At 41.3% G+C, this 15,882-nt stretch overlaps 1 protein-coding gene across 2 annotated transcripts in view; it reads right to left on the bottom strand.

Moving 5' to 3' along the window:
- Window positions 1-4,554, bottom strand: part of CDH11 (cadherin 11) — a 222,427-nt gene extending 217,873 nt beyond the window's left edge. For both annotated transcript variants that reach the window (XM_073605563.1, XM_073605562.1), the window contains exon 1: window positions 4,363-4,554. The gene's annotated coding sequence lies outside the window, so the exon portion shown is untranslated. The remainder of the gene's footprint in view (window positions 1-4,362) is intronic.
- Between the last annotated feature and the right edge of the window lie 11,328 nt (window positions 4,555-15,882).

Here is a 15,882-nt window from a genome sequence, read left to right on the forward strand (position 1 = left end):
TGCTCAAAGAACCCCTAGCAACCTCTGGAGGAAAGTTTCTCAACGAGGGTTCCATGGAACCCTAGGGTTCCTTCAGACAGTACCGGGACAGGTTCATCTAGTGTCCAGGGCAAGGGTGCTAAACTGCACCTCCCACCCCCACTGTTAATGCATGCCATAGAAAAGGTTTATTGCCCCTTTGCTTGGCTGTGCCCAGGGCAGCTTCCCCTACTGCCCACCCCTTATCCAGGCCCTGCCTCCAGAGGTTGCTACGGGTTTCTTGTGCAATGAGCAAGTTCTACCTCTCAGATAAGTTCCCATTGACACCATTAATCTTTTTAGCTATCTGTAAGGGGGTAATTCTTCCCAATGTCAACAAGTGTATGGAGTATTCTTCCCACATTCTTCCTTGAACATCACACTAATGTATCATGAGTTGTAGATATAGTAACTTTTAGCAGGGGTTCCCTGATACCAGAAAGTAATTTCAAGGGTTCCTCTGTGTTGAAAAGGTTGAGAAAGGCTGCTCTGGAGGAACCCTCGTGTTCCATGGAACCCTGGTTGAGAAACCCTGTTTTAATGAGTCAAGACAAAGAGCTATTAACTTGAACTTCTGTTATAGGTTACCAAAACCTCAAAAATTAACACAATGTTACCAGTCCATTAACATCCATTACTAGTCAATGAACTGGAAAATATCTTGCACACAAATATTAAGACAAAGAAGAACAGGAACACACTGTAACAAACTTCAACCAATCAGAAATCATCTTTTAACAGCTTAGCAGGAGCTCAGTAATGAAATCTGATTTCTGATTGGTCACAATGAATTACTGTTAACCACTTTTATTCAATAAGCCCGGAGGTGTACAAATCCATCAAGCTTCATAAGAGGCTTTTTCATCCATCAACAAAAGGCCTCTCGGGTGAACAGGATAATCATAACCTCTTTCATATCCCTAAACTACAAAACAAATCTGTCTTCTACTAAAAGAATGCTAACTTTTTTTTTGCTATTACACATAAAGGACTGCTTTATATTGCAGTACAGAAACCGATCATCAATTTGCAATGTTATTGTTTCCTTGAGACTTATTAAATAACGCTGAAGCAATATTCCCTATGGCACATTGGCCTTTCACCTTAAACCCAAGTCTGGTACCAGAAAAAAACACAAGGCTACATTGTATAGTCTACTCAGGTTATTATTGGCTGTTTAAGGGCATAAACTTAATTGTTTGGCGGAGAACTCTAAACTTAGTTCTTATTGGTTATCCCCTCTAATTAGTCACAGACAGATCGGGCACAGGCTTTTCAAACAAAGACTTTACTTTTTTAAACAATCTTTGCCAAAAACCACTCTTGTAAAAAAAAAAAAATATATATATAAAACTTTAATACAATGATACAATTCATTACGTAAAAGAAAAAAAGAAAAAGAAAAGAAAAAAAGTAAAGCTTAAATAACTTTTAACAGGTAAAAGTAAAACGATTTAACACAATTGAAAGGCAAAGGAAGCTTCTCTATAAGGGCATGATTTAAAGATACCCATAGAATTGGGAAATAATTTCATTCTAAGATAGATATACTATAAAAATAAAAAGAAGTCCACATTAACTAGGTTTTTTTTTTTTGTTATTTCTTTCAAATATTTCTAAATTCTGCAGTGTAAAAATGATCAAAAACAAGACTAGAGCTAGTGATTTATATTTAATGTGCCGTCAGTGTTTTAGGCCTGAAAGTTTTAAAGAAATTCAGAAACCCTTATTAAAAGTGGAGTGATGCAGGGGCTGAAACAGTGGGATCCCACTTAAACTACAGTTCTTTTTTTTTTTTTTCTTTCAGATAGCCTTTTTTTTTTTTTCACTTCTTTGTGTAAGAGGGGTCTGATACACACTGCATGATAGCCTGCTGTAAGGTCGTCTGCTGGCCATCTCTGGCATTTAAACTTTAAAGCCATCATCATCATCTCAATGACCTAGAGGAAAAATATTTTTTTATATATTTTTTTATCATTTTTCTTTTTTTTTTTTTATATATTTTTTTGAACAGCATTTAAAGCCAGACCTTGCATATTCCTTAGCTGAGACGAGCTGGAATCTGCACCTAGCAATTTTTCTTATCTCAGCTGCACAGCATCGAACTTGGACTAAACAAGTCATACGTGTTCTTTAACGTATCATTGTTCTTACGCAGCTCAGTGGCCTAAGATGGTGTTTTTTTGCCCAAAATAAGACTTAACATCTGTTGAGGCTCCCAAGACTTAAATATTTGCATTCGACATGGGATTTTTTTTTTTTTTTCTTTTTTTAGTTGAAGTCTTTTTTTCTCTATTACTCTGTATCTCACAGTTGTGGTTTTTTTTTTTGTTTTTTTGTTTTTTTAAAGTCCGGTTTATGGGAACAGTATAATAAAGTGTTAGTTCTCTGTTTCTGCTGAGGTCTCCAACTGTGACAGTAATAAAAGGAAGGACCTAAAATTCCCTTCTCGTAAAAATTCAGACACTTCACAATCATCCACTTGTCTGCTGTGTCCTCAGCGGAAAAAAAAAAAAAAGAATTGATTTAGACACACTTTATAATAGCAACTGAGGACTTGCCGGTTTTAATTAAATAGTAAGCTTATTTTATTGACAGAGTACAAGTGATACGGAGGAGCGATCAGTTAAAATAAAAAAGCTGCATGTCTAGAGCCTGAAATATATACATTTATTAAAGAGAATAGACGGATAAGGCAACAGCTAGGCGGGTGAAGAAGATCCGAGTCTTTCGTCGGTCTGTTATTCTTTCTCACTGAACTGTTCCGTGATTAAATAATTCACAAGAAAATCTATTCTATGTGGGGGATGTAGTTTCGACCACAGTTCTTTTTTTTTTTTTTTTTTTTTCCGTGATCATCTGAAAGGCTATTAAAGCAGATGGGTCTAGCTTCACTATGCAGTGCTGCAGCCCTTCTTACGAACCATAACTGCTAGACTGGATATAATCTAAGCAAAGGGGTATAGACATGCACTGAATGAATATGAAAGGCCACCTACCCAAGGGGGGCTACCGGAAAGTATCGGATGCTGTAGAAAGCAACCACTTCGTCCCTCGGTTACCTAGATAGACCAAGAGGCAATGGATTCCTGGGCAATTCTTTGCTCTTTAGTGGGTCACCCCCCCCCCTTTCCTTTCACCACCACCACCACCTCCCCTACTGCAAAGAGTTTGTTAATAAAGATACCCTAAGGATGCCTCCATCTACAGCCACAGGATGTGTTCTAAATTAAATATTTAGGGTCCTATGCATGAAATCAATGAATCTGGGGAAGGCTACAGTCATTTGCATCATCCACAACCGAAGCTCTTTTTCAGACTATTTTCTTCGGGAAAAGGCTTAACCCTTTCCAGATCAAGCAGGGGCCTTGCAACAAGGAGCTTGTTGGCAAAAGAGTTAACGGTGTTGGCTTAATGACACCGGTATGCAGCAGCTGCCTCCCCTACCGTGAACACAAGCCCCCCCCCCCACAACACTCAACCCCCCCCAATAGACATCAGCATCACACACATAAGCATAGACACATGCAGAACTGATGCGGTTAACCCCTGCTGTGCCAAAGGGTTCTCTAAAGCTCCCCTGGCGCAGAGTTTAGGATGCACAGCAGGAAAGAACTCTTCAGCCATTTCACTGTGCAGGGAAGGTGAGTTGATGAGAGAGTTTATATTCAGATATCCCTCCATGGGAGGGGGGGGGGGAGTTTAACTCTTTCTTAGGCAGAGGGAAAGGCAATCGGGCATTGCCATTACCACTTTGCCAGGAGAAAGGTGAGAACAAGCTGGGTACCGTTAGATCGGAAAGATGCCCTGGAATGCTTCCTCCTGGCACAGGGGTGGTTAAACCTGAGCCGAATTAATTGAAAACAGGATTTTAGACTCCAGATTAGTCCTCTTCTGCACATCTCATCCCAAAAGAGAAATCTCCACCAGAAGCAAATTTATCCACACTGTGCCAAGAAGATAAGGGGGGACCAAAAAAAAAAAAAAATGCATTCTAAAAAAAAGGTGAAGCAGAAGGATAAAACCCAGCCATAATTAGTGATCAGAACCACAATCACACCAATCAGCCTTCCCCAAGCCATAAGGTTCTTCCTTTCTTGGAAGTAGGGATGGAGAGGTACCATAGCTCCAAGGAACACTAAGCAAAAGGCTTGGTTGGCCAAACAGTTGCTCCTAGCCCAAGCTGGCTTCTAAGTTCCTCCAGGAGTGCACGCATCCCCCAGGCTCGGTCTGTTTGGAGATGCCAAGCTTCACCAGATCCCCTTGTGGCATCCTCTTAACTCCCAAGAGGACAGAGATGCAAAGAGACAAGGAGACAGCTAGAGATCCCTTCTGTGCCCTTACCTGGGTGTCTTGGCTTCTTCAGCTGGCAACCAGAGAGCAATAATAAGGTCCCAGTCACATGGAGAGCTTGTGGAGACCCAGCAGCATCTTAAAGTCCTATACACTCCAACCCTGGCGAGGAGGAGATCCAAGTGAAGCTTGCAGCTTCTGGCAAGGAATGCAACAGAGAAAGAGAGACAGGGAGAGAGAGAGAATGAAGGGGAGGGAGGGGGCCAGGCTAGGGCTCAGAGCAAGCTGCTGACGGAGACAAGGAGAAGGGGGGCAGTGAGAAGAGAATCGCATGAATAATTGCAGGAGGCAGGGGTCTCTGAGCTTCTCTCCTGACTTGTGAAGATGAGGAGTGGTGTCCATCAGAGGTGACCCCCTCAGCTCTCCCTCTCTTCTGTATCTCACTTACTGATGACAGATCTCAGAGATGCTATCTTGGAGAAAGTCAGCCAAAAAAGATTGGATTGATGCAAAGCAGATTGTGCAGCAATGGGAGCATATGGAGGAGAATAGGGGTGGGAGGACCGAGCGCTGGAGACCGGCAAATCCGGTCAGGGTTCTAAGCAGATCGCACCGATGGACACTGTGGCGAATCGCATTTTTTAAAAATGGACTTTTTTTTGGATTACGGCGGGCGAAGGATGGACCTGCATTGTCCTAATTTCTATGCTGTGGAGGGGGAGTGGAATTTTAAAACTTTGCTTAGTGGTAAGCTTCATAGCTGTGGGTTCGTTTCCCAGCAGGGACATTATCTGCATGGAGTTTGTATGCTTTCCTCTTGTGTTTCTGATGTTTATGCACGGGAAACTAGTGATCGGGCCATAGTGGTACCCTAAGGATGATTTGGGGAAGATTTTTGGAAGATCGGATAGAGTAAAGCTAGCTACATCTGCGTTTTCATGTGTTTTTCATGCTTCTTTGGTGCATTTTTGATGCATTTTCATGCTTTTCATGCACTCACATTGAAGTATATGGGGCCAAAAAAGCACAAATGAAGCGCTTGCACCTTTTTCCTGTTCATGCGGAAGCGTGCTGCATAGGTATGAATGGGCCCCATACACCATAACGGAATGTCTCTTGTTGTGCATTGTCGCGTTATGGCCCGAAGCATGACAGATCATCAGAAATCGCACAGGTGTGAACGAAGACTGCATGCATTTCATAAACCTGCGCAAAATTGCATTCGCTGTTAATAGCACCCCAAATGCGAGAAGCAGACGCGTTTTTTTTTTAAATGCCCAAACAAGTTAAACTGCCCGGTTAAAAAACGCGCAAAGTTCATCACTAATAAAGCTTCATGAGCTACTTTGGCGCATTTGTTGCGTGTAGGGCAGCCCATTGGATTGAATGGGCCGTCCTATAAATGTAGCATGAAAACATGCAAATATTGCGCAGAAACACGCAAATGCGCACACCCGCCATTGCAAGCCATATCATGAATGGGGCTTAAGTAGGTAAAGAGCATTGAGTCTAGGTTCACACTGGTGCGTGCAGAACACCGCATGTGATTCGCACAACAGTCGCACCGCATTTTTTTGTAGGTGCGGTGCGATTTGAGCCATACATTTTGTATGGCTCAAATCGCATAGCCTTTGCACCAAAATGGTGCAGGGTCCTTTTTTCCGCACCTGAATTGCATGGCATGAGTGTTCACTCATGTGATGAGATTCTGGCAATCACACTGCATTTTCCAATCTGTTTCGGGGTGTAGTTCATCTAACATTGACACCCGCAGCAGATCGCATGGACGCCATGCGATTGCTCTGCAGTATGATGCGATGCGGGGAAACGCAACAAATCTTGTGCGTTTTCTGCATCGCATCAGTGTGAACCAGGGCTGATTGAGAACTGACAACGTCACAGGGGGGAATTTACTAAAATTGGAGCGCTCAGAATCTGGTGCAGCTGTGCGTGGTAGCCAATCAGCTTTCAACTTCAACTTGTTCGATGAAGCTTTGACAATAAAACCTGGAAGCTGATTGGTTTCTATGCAGAGCTGCACCAGATTTTACACTCTCCAGTTTTGGTAAATCTCCCCCAAAGTGTTATTATTATTATTATCATTATACAGGATTTATATAGCGCCAACAGTTTGTGCAGCACTTTACAATACAAGGGGAGACAATACACCAACAGTACAATTCAGAACAAGAGGGTTAGAAGGGCCCTGCTCCTGCAAGCTTACAATCTAAGAGGGAGGGGCATTTTGGAATGGTTGGAGATGATATGTACAATGGAGGATATCTGCCAAAATGATTCTCCAACATCTAGATTGTAAGCTCTAAGGAGCAGGGCCCTCTCATCCCTCCTGTATTGATTTGTATTGTAAGTGCATTGTCTGCCCTCATGTTGTAAAGCGCTGCGCAAACTGTTGGCGCTATATAAATCCTGTATAATAATATATAAATGATTGTTTAATGCACAGGACCAGACCATCATGGTACTCTAAGGCTGGCCAAGGTTGGACGATTCAAAGAAGATTCACCGAAGATCCGATAAATTAAGACCAGGTTCACACTTGTGCATCTACGTTTCATGCATTTTTGTGTGTTTTTTTAAGTGCGTTTTTGTTGTCTTTTCATGTGTTTTATAGCATTTTTTATGCAAACCAATTGAAGTCTAGAGAGCCACAAAGATCGATGTTGCCCTGAAAGGAGCGCCTTTTTCGAAGTATCATATAAGCACGTTGCACAGGTGTTAATGGGCCCCATAGACAACAATTGAGTTCCTCTTCCTGTTAATTGTCGTGCAACGGTCAAAATGCGACAAATCGCACATGTGTGAACGGGGACTAAGCAGTGGAAGAGCGATGAATGAGTACTGACAAGGTCACAGTGTTCTAAGGATTGGCTGGAAACGGTCGGACGATTTGCTGAAGATCTGATAAATCGAGGCCAGGTTCACACTTGAGCATTTATGTTTTCATGTGTTTTTGTGCATGTTTTAAGTGCGTTTTTGCTGCCTTTTTCATGTGTTTTAATCAATTTTTTTTACACATTGAAGTCTATAGAGCCAAAAATATTGATGCTGCACCAAAAGAAGAGCCTTTTTCAAAGTCGCACAGAGACGAGTTGCATAGGTGTGACTGAGCCACATAGGCAACAATGGAATTCCTCCTGCTGTAAAATGTAGTGCAACGGTCAAAGTGCATCAAAATCGCACAGGTGTGAACGGAGACTAAGCAGACAAAGAGCGATGAATGAGTACTGACAATGTCACAGTGTTCTAAGTATTGGCTGGACGATTCAGAAAAGAGTTGCTGAAAATCTGATAAATTTAGGCCTGGTTCACACTTGTGCATTTATGTTTTCATTTTTTTTTGTGCATGTTTAAAGTGCGTTTTTGCTGACTTTTTCGTGTGTTTTAACCACTCCAGCCCCAGAAGGATTTAGCCACTTCCTGATCAGGCTATTTTTTGAGATTTGGCACTACGTCGCTTTAACTGACAATTGCGCGGTTGCGAAACGCTGTACCCAAACAAAATTGATGTCCTTTTTTTTTCCTCTGCAGTTTTTATTTTTTGCGCTATAAACAAAAAAACTGCAAAAATTTTGAAAAAAAACACAATATTTTTAACTTTCTGCTATAAAACATTTCCCAAAAAAAAGTAAAAAAACAAAATGTATTCATCAGTTTAGGCCAATATGTATTCTGCAACATATTTTTGGTAAAAAAAAAATCACAATAAGCGTATATTCATCGGTTTGTGCAAAAGTTATCGCGTCTACAAACTATGGGATAGATTTGTGTCATTTTTATTATTATTTTTTTTTTTACTAGTAATGGTGGCGATCAGTGATTTTTAGCGGGACTGCGACATTGCGCCGGACAGATAACTGACATTTTTGACACTTTTTTGGAACCAGTGACATTGTTACAGTAATTAGTGCTAAAAATATGCATTGTTATTGCATACCTTCCAACTTTCCAAAATGGGAATGAGGGGCACCTATTAGCAAAAGTATGTAGGCGTAGGACACACCCCCTGCCACACCCCCTTAAAGGAGAATTGTATTAAAAAAAAAAAGATTGGTTAAGCCCACAAGTACTTTTTAGCACTACTATTCCTTTTGGTATTTACAAATGCAGCAATTTAGAAATTGGATGAAACGTTTAGCACTGGGAAACACTTTTTGAAAGATAAAAATTGCATTTTATATACAACTATATAGATCAGACCAAAATGAGGGACAAATGAGGGGGAAAGAGGGACAGAGGGACTTTGTTCCAAATCAGGGACAGTTGGGGGCTATGGTTATTTTACTAATGACACTGGCAGGGAAGGGGTTAACATCAGGGGTGATCAAGGGGTTAAATGTGTTCCTTGTTTGTGTTTTCTAACTGTATGGGGGACGGTGTGATTGGGGAAACACACAGATCCATCTTCCTGCATTGCAGAAACACAGGATCTGTGTGATCTCCCCTGTCAGAACGGAGATCTGCCTTGTTTACACAGGCAGATCCCCGTTCTGTCACTGAAACGATCGCAGGTGGCCGGCGAACATCAAGTCCGCCCAACCCGCTGATTGGCTTCCCCCGCTGGCCAATGGGAGCACGCGTGCGCCTCCGGCTGGTGCACTCGCCCGCTCACATAAGCGAGTTCCCGAGCCGACATACAGCTACGACGTTTCATGGGATCGTGCCACCTTGCTGCAGTATAATGACAGCGGCTGGTCGACAAGCATTTTTGATGCATTTTTTATACATATTGAAGTCTATAGAGCCAAAAAGATGGATGCTGCACTAAAAGAAGCGCCTTTTTTCGAAGTCGCACGGAGGCACGTTGCATAGGTCTGAATGGGCCCCATAGACATCAATAGAATTGGAGTTCCTCCTGCTGTGAATTGTCGCGCAGTGGTCAAAGTGCGACAAATCGCACAGGTGTGAATGGCGACAGTCAAAGAGCGTAGAATGAGTACTGATAAGGTCACAGTGAGGAAGATTTACTAAAACTGGAGCACTCCGATTCTGGTGCAGCTGTGCAATGTAGCCAATCAGCTTCTAAATTTAACTTATTCAATGAAGCTTTGCAGCAGGTCGGCATGATCCCGCGAGCCGTCGCAGCTATACGTTGGCTCCTTTACGCAGGATAGCAGGTACACGATTGCCACCAGAGGCGCGCGCACATGCCCGCTGCACTGCCGGGGTGCCGATGCTCGTGGCTGACGGTCGGGATGAAACACACAAATCTATGTTCTGTTCTGTGAGGAGATTCAGATTGTGAGTTCTTAATAACTAGGAACCACAATCTGTAATTTCCTCTAGTCAGTCCCCTCCCCCTACAGTTAGAACACACAGTCAGGGAACACATTTAGTCCCTTGATCGCCCCCTAGTGTTAGCCACCTCCCTGCCAGTGACATTTATACAGTAATCAGTGCATTTTTATAGTACTGATCGCTGTGTAATTGTCAATCGTCCCAAAAATGTGTCAAAAGTGTCTGATGTGTCCGCTATAAAGTCACAGTCATGATAAAAATCGCAGATTGTCGCCATTACTAGTAAAAAAAAAAAAAATAATAAAAATGCCATAAATCTATCCCATATTTTGTAGACACTATAACATTTGCGCAAACCAATCAATTATTAATATTATTATACAGGATTTATATAGCGCCAACAGTTTACGCAGCGCTTTACAATATAAAAGGAGACAATACAGTTATAATACAATAAAATACAAGAGGATTAAGAGGGCCCTGCTCAGAAGAGCTTACAATCTAATAGGGTGGGGCAGGTGGTACAAAAGGTTGTAACTGTGGGGAATGAGCTGTTGGAAGTGGTAGAAGATTTGTTGGAGACGTGATAGGCTTTCCTGAAGAGATGAGTTTTCAGAGATCGCCTGAAGGTAGCAAGAGTAGGGAATAGCCGGAAAGGGGGAGGTAGTGAGTTCCAGAGGATGGGAGAGGCTCTGGAGAAATCCTGGAGACGATCATGAGAGGAGGAGACGAGAGAGCTTGAGAGTAGGAGGTCTTGAGAAGAGCGGAGAGGACGCTTACTGCGATTTTTTTTAACCAAAAATAAGTAGAAGAATACAAGTCGGCCTAAACTGAGAAAAAATGAGCTTTTTTTAAAAGAAATTGGCGATATTTATTATAGCAAAAAGTACAAAATGTTGTGTTTTTTCCAAAATTGTCGCTCTTTTTTTGTTTATAGCCCAAAAAATAAAAACCGCAGAGGTGGTCAAATACCACCAAGAGAAAGCTCTATTTGTGGGGAAAAAAGGACGTCAATTTTGTTTGGGTACAACGTCGCACGACCGCACAATTGTCAGTTAAAATGATGCAGTGCCGAATCTCAAAAAATGGCCTGGTCATTGAGCAGCCAAATGTTAAATCCCCCCCCCCCCCCGGTCTTCTAAGTAGAGGAATGGTCAGAGACGGCGTATACAATGGGGGAGATCTGGGAAAATGGTTCTCCAGCTGGCTGCTTTAAACATTAAGTGAAATCCATCTTTAGGGGCTTTAGTTTCAGTTCCAGTCAAGGACACTATGGGGGGGGGATTTACTAAAACTGCATGGTGCAAAATCTGGTGCAGATCTGCATAGAAGCCAATCAGCTTCCAGGTTTTATTGTCAAAGTTTAATTGAACAAACTGAAGTTAGAAGCTCATTGGTTACCATGCACAGCTGCACCCGATTCTAAGTGCTTCAGTTTTAGTAAATCAACCCTTATCTGCATTAGGTTTTCATGGGGTTTAGGTCAACTGACTCTCTTCTACAGGTTAGCCATACACAATACAATCTGACTGTACAATCTCTATGCAATCTCTTAACCTAAACAATCCAATCTGCATCCAATCAGGCAGAACCCTTGCACTACATAGTTGATGCTGGATTTAAGGGAGATTGTACAATCAGATTGTAAAGTGTATGGTTAGCTGTTATCTGACCACACACATGTTACAATCTGTTGGTACAATCTCCTTTAGATCTATGAAAACTACGAAGTGCAAGCTGAATTGTTCAAAAATTGGGTGGGATTTACTAAAACTGGAGAGTGAAAATCTGGTGCAGCTCAGCATAGCAACCAATCAGCTTCCAGGTTTTTATCGTCAAAGCTCAACCACTTCCGGACCGCCCGCCGTCATTATATGTTGGCTGTTTGAAGAGGAATATCACTGTTATGACATCAGCTAGCTGCCATAACCCCGGTATCCTTCAGTGAGCGGTCTGGTTTAAGATAAAAGTGGTCTCTGCGGCGGATTCGCAGCGGCGGGAAAGGGCCCCCGCGCTCTGGTGCCCTCCGCCGCTTACCGTAGCCGTCGGCAGCTGCGGAGACGATCGGGTCCTTCTTGTGGCCTGACATGGAGACGAGTGAGGGGTAGATGGCCTCCACCCGTCTCCATATCATTGCAGGGTGGAAGCGACGTCAAAATGTCACTTCCGCCCATAGATCTTAAAGGGCCATTTTTTTTTTGTCATTTTTTTTAAATGACAATTTTTTTTTTTTTTTAAGTGCATTTTAGTGTAAATATGAGATCTGAGGTCTTTTTGACCCCAGATCTCATATTCAAGAAGTCCTGTCATGCTTTTTTTTTATTACAAGGGATGTTTACATTCCTTGTCATAGGAATAAAAGTGACACAATTTTTTTTTTTTTTTTTAGAAACAGTGTAAAAATGTAAAAAAAAAGAGGTAAAATAAATAAGAAAAAAAATGTAAAAATTTTAAACGTGCCCCCGTCCCGACGAGCTCGCGTGCAGAAGCGAACGCATACATGAGTAGAGCCAGCATATGAAAACGGTGTTCAAACCACACATGTGAGGTATCGCAGCGATCGGTAGAGTGAGAGCAATAATTCTGGCCCTAGACCTCCTCTGTAACTCAAAACATGCAACCTGTAGAATTTTTTAAACGTTGCTTATGGAGATTTTTAAGGGTAAAATTTGTCGCCATTCCACGAGTGGGCGCAATTTTGAAGCGTGACATGTTGGGTATCAATTTACTTGACATAACATTATCTTTCACAATATAAAAAAAAAATTACTTTACTGTTGTCTTATTTTTTAATTCAAAAAAGTGTATTTTTTCCCAAAAAAGCGCGCTTGTAAGACCGCTGCGCAAATACGGTGTGACAGAAACACCCTTATTCTCTAGGGTGTTAGAAAAAATAAAATGTATAATGTTTGGGGGTTCTAAGTAATTTTCTGGCACAACAACAAATCTCAGAAAGAGGCTCGGGGCTGAAGTGGTTAATTGAACAAACTGAAGTTAGAAGCTGATTGGCTACCGTACACAGCTGTACCAGAATCAGGGTGCTCCAGTTTTAGTAAATCTTCACCACTGCGACCTTATCAGCACTCCTTCTACACTCTTTGACTGCCAAGTCTTCATTCACACCTGTAAGATTTGTCACAATTTGCACGACAATTCAAAGCAGGAGGAATTCCATTGTTGTGACCACACATGCTACAATCCTATTATACAATCTCATACCTCCCAACTTCCTAAAACGGGAAAGAGGGACACCTATTAGCAAATGTATGCAGGCATAGGACACACCCCCTGCCACGCCCCCCTTAAAGGAGAATTGTATGATAAAAGAAAATTTGGTTAAACCCACAAGTGCTTTTTTACCTCTACTATTCCTTTATATTGGCTTTTGAAATTTACAAATGCAACAATTTAGAAATTAGATGAAAGGTTTAGCGCTGGGAAACACTCTTTGAAAGATAAAGAGTGCATTTTATATACAACTATATAGATCAGACCAAAATGAGGGACAAATGAGGAGGAAAGAGGGACAGAGGGAAAATCAGAGGGAAAATCCAAATCAGGGACAGTGCCTTGAAATCAGGGACAGTTGGGAGCTGTGCATAGTACACAGCCTATTGCATTAAGGTGTGCACCCCAAAGCTCAAACACACACTAACGATCACTCACAATGTTCATTCAGAAAATGAAGGGGCCGGTAAATTACATATTTACTGGCCCCTTCCCCCACTCATCCTAAAACATCCCCTTAGCAACAGCCGGTGGGAGAGGAGAGAAAGGAAGCTGGCAGCACTGTGGGGGGAAGGTGGGGGGGCAGGGCAGTAGGGGGATGTCTGTGCTGCACAGGGTGATTAGGGTGTGCCTGGGCACACCTGGCACACCCTATGCGCACACCTATGGAGCTATGCAATCTCTGTACAATTATATATACCAACAACTCTGTAGTTTGAGGGCCTGCTTTCAATTTACAATTATAGTTCCACATACTACATGTACCAAGCATGTTCCAATCTGATTGTACAATCCCATTTAAATTCATCACCAGTTACTGTATATAGTGTGAGGCCCTGCCTAGCTGCAAAAAAACAGAAGGAATTGTTCAGGGAGGCGCTCACACTACATACTTGTTAGGAAACCTGAAGTCGATTGCAGAGAGATTGTACAATAAGATTGCTATGTCTATGGCTAGCTTACCAGCGATTGTACAGTTAGATAATATTGTACGTGACCAGCATTAGGGTACAACCCAAAGATAAGATTTCCAGGTTTTATCGACCTTTCAATCAAGATGTGTGGAGATGCATTTAATCGGACACAAAAAAGATAGCATCTAATTGTATCCCACCGAATTGTAAAGAGTATGGTCTTGTAAGTACAGTTTTGCCATTTCTTTTTATGATTATTATTAAAGCAAAAAATACCAAACTAGATACTTGTTTGGCCCTATCACAATCATGTAATCAATAATTTGAATCAAATCTAGTAATAATAGTTACATGGGTGGTAATTGTAGCTACTGTACTAGATCAGATTGTAACCTCCTCCGAGGGGAAGGAATGATATATTTTTTTAATGTATATTGTGTTATTAATTATCATTATTATTACTATTATTATTATTATTGTTGCTGTTGTTGTTATTAGTATTTTTTTATTTATGGCAAAATAGTGTTATTTATTATGATTATTATTATTATTATTATTGTTACTGTGGCTGTTGTTATTATTATCATCATATAATTTATAATACGAATTGTGTTATGTATTATGCTTTTATTGTTGTTATTAGTATTATTTTATTTATGGCAAAAATAGTGTTATTTATTATGATGATGATGATTATTATTATTATTATTATTATTATCATTATTGTTACTGTGGTTGTTGTTGATATTATTATTATTAATATCATCATATTACTTATGATAAGAATTGTGTTATGTATTATGCTTTTATTGTTGTTGTTATTATTATCAATAATATGTTATTTATGGTAACAATTGTATTTCCCCTTATTATAAAAACATAGAGTACCATTGGAATGTAGGGATTATTATTATTGTTAATGCTATTAATAATATTACTATTTATGGTAACAATTGTGTTTCCCTTTATTATAAAAACATAGAATAACATTGGAATCCCAGCATTATTATTGTTATGTTATTTATGGTAACAATTGTGTTTCCAGAGTAACATCGGAATCCCGGGATCAATATTGGGGTGTACGTCTTCTGCGGAGGGTGGACTGTGTGTGGGATGTCTGTTTGCTTTCATTACATCCAAGGGGGATTTGGATTTGCATACATTAGGGATTGATTCGGAGAGACGGATAGAAGGAGGATGCTGGGAAGGAGGTGGGAATAGAGGAGGGATGCTGCCAAGTAAAGTGGAAAGTGTTGAGTTCACGAATGGTGAGAGGCCAGGCCAAGGCAGGTCAGTACCACGAAGGATGCTAAAGAGATGCAGCAAGGGAGAGGTGTGAAGTCTAGGTACGGAGCGATAGGCAGTCAGTCTGCAGGGCTACGAGATCCCCCCTGCCCAGTCGGGATAAATGCAGCGTTTCTTCTCTTCATTCATTAAAACATCAGAATGGAAGAATCGGGGCAGCTTTGTGGCTGAGTGGTTAGCCCTTATCCCTTGCATCCATGGGATTCTTGGTTTGATTACCTCCCTGGACACCATCTGCATGGAGTTTGCATGTTCACCCTGAGCTTGCGTAAGTTTAGCGCCTTATGCCTTGCAGCAATGGGGCCCATCGGTTTGAAGCCCATCCAGGACATCATCTGCTTTGAGTTTCCATGATGTCCTCCCTGAGATTGCATATGTGTGTCTCTTATGCCTTGCAGCAATGAGGTCCTCAAGTTGACTCCCGGCCAAGACACTATCTGCATGAAGTTTGTATGTTCTCCCTGAGCTTGTGTGGGTCCGATCGGTTTCAAGCCCATCCAGGACACCATCTGCTTTGAGTGTCCATGTCCATACCTCCCAACATTTTGAGATGGGAACGAGGGGACACCTATTACCAAAAGTATGTAGACATAGGACACACCCCCTGCCACGCCCCCTTAAAGAAGAACTATACAAAAATAAAAATGACTAGTTAAACCCACAAGGGCTTTTTTTTCCTCTACTATTCCTTAATTTTGGCTTTTGAAATTTACAAATGTAGCAATTTAGGATGAAAGGTTTAGCATTGGGAAACACTTTTTGAAAGATAAAAAGTGCATTTTATTTACAACTATATAGATCAGACCAAGATGAGGGACAAATGAGGAGGAATGAGGGACAGAGGGACTTTGTTCCAAATCAGGGACAG

This window comes from Aquarana catesbeiana, linkage group LG11, assembly GCF_042186555.1.
Source record: "Aquarana catesbeiana isolate 2022-GZ linkage group LG11, ASM4218655v1, whole genome shotgun sequence".
Classification (NCBI taxonomy): Eukaryota; Metazoa; Chordata; class Amphibia; order Anura; family Ranidae; genus Aquarana; species Aquarana catesbeiana.